The sequence below is a fragment of the Pithys albifrons genome, chromosome 15 (genome assembly GCF_047495875.1).
Source record: "Pithys albifrons albifrons isolate INPA30051 chromosome 15, PitAlb_v1, whole genome shotgun sequence".
NCBI classification, from domain to species: domain Eukaryota; kingdom Metazoa; phylum Chordata; class Aves; order Passeriformes; family Thamnophilidae; genus Pithys; species Pithys albifrons.
The window spans coordinates 8,643,947-8,645,593 of NC_092472.1; positions in this window are offsets into that span (position 1 = coordinate 8,643,947).

Genomic DNA, 1,647 nt, shown 5'->3' on the forward strand with positions numbered 1-1,647 from the left:
GGAAACCATGCTCACCTCGGGGAGCTTGTCCTCAGGGTGAGAGGTGAGGTGGGGGAAAAAAGGAGAATTATAAGATTTAATAAAATCATTACACTTGAAGATCTTTCCCAGTAAGTGAAGAGAGCCCACGTGTGATGGGAGAGGTTTACTGAAGCATGAAGTAAAGGGAGGGAGGGAGGCAGGCGGGAAGGAAGGAGGGAAGGAAGGTGGGAAGGAAGGAAGGTGGGAAGGAAGGTGGGAAGGAAGGTGGGAAGGAAGGAAGGAAGGAAGGAAGGAAGGAAGGAAGGAAGGAAGGAAGGAAGGAAGGAAGGAAGGAAGGAAGGAAGGAAGGAAGGAAGGAAGGAAGGAAGGAAGGAAGGAAGGAAGGAAGGAAGGAAGGAAGGAAGGAAGGAAGGAAGGAAGGAAGGAAGGAAGGAAGGAAGGAAGGAAGGAAGGAAGGAAGGAAGGAAGGAAGGAAGGAAGGAAGGAAGGAAGGAAGGAAAAGGAAAGGAAGGAAGGGAAAGGAAAGGAAAGGAAAGGAAAGGAAAGGAAAGGAAAGGAAAGGAAAGGAAAGGAAAGGAAAGGAAAGGAAAGGAAAGGAAAGGAAAGGAAAGGAAAGGAAAGGAAAGGAAAGGAAAGGAAAGGAAAGGAAGGAAGGGAAAGGAAAGGAAAGGAAGGAAGGAAAGAAAGGACAAGTGCAGCTGGGGCTGAAGTGTGTCCAGGGGAGGCAAGAGAACTGGGGAAGAGTCTGGAGCACAAGTCTTATGAGGAGCAGCTGAGGGAGCTGGGGGGGCTCAGCCTGGAGAAAAGGAGGCTCAGGAGGGACCTTCTCACTCCCTACAACTCGCTGACAGGAGTGTGCAGCTAGGTGCAGCTATCTGGCTCTTCTCCCAGATAACAAATGATAGGACAAGAGGAAACGGCCTCAAGTTGTGCCAGATGAGGTTTAGATTGGATATTAGGGAAAATTTCCATCCCAAAAAGATTGTCCAGCCCTGGCAGAGGCTGCCCAGGACAGTGGTGGAATCCCCATGCCTGCAGGCATTTAAAAGCCATGTAGATGTGGCACTTGGTAACACATTTTAGTGGTGGCCTTGGCAGTGCTGGGGCAACGGTTGGACTCGACTATCTTAGAGGGCTTTTCCCACCTAAATTATTCCAAGGCTTGATGATTTTCAGCCAAGGAAGCCCGCGCAGGGAGCACCAGGGCTGTTGCTCTTTCTTCTCTGGTTTCCGAGCGGGAGCCGGCGGGACGGGGCAGGGGCAAGTTACGAGGGCGGGAGGCACTCATCAATTAAGAAAATAAATAAACTCTGCCCCCCAGGCTGCTGGAGGCCGGCACACGGGAATTCCGCTTCCCCTCTGCAAGCCCGGCCGCGTCCCGAGCCGCGGGATGCCCGGGAGGTGGCGGTGCGGAGACGCCGGGAGCAGACCGGGCATCCCTCCCCGCGCTGCCGCTGCCAGCGGGCGGGCACCGGAGCGCCGACATCTGGCTCAGCATCTGGCGGACAAATGGAGCGAGCGGAGCTGAAAGGGTCCCGCGAAGCGCTGGGTCCCCCCCACTTCTCCATGGATGCTGGTGCTGCGACTACCCCGGGGAGCCCCCGCTGCCCCCTGCGTGGGGCCGGGGCTGGCCAGGGACCCCCGTGGGGAGTGGGGTTACACTCC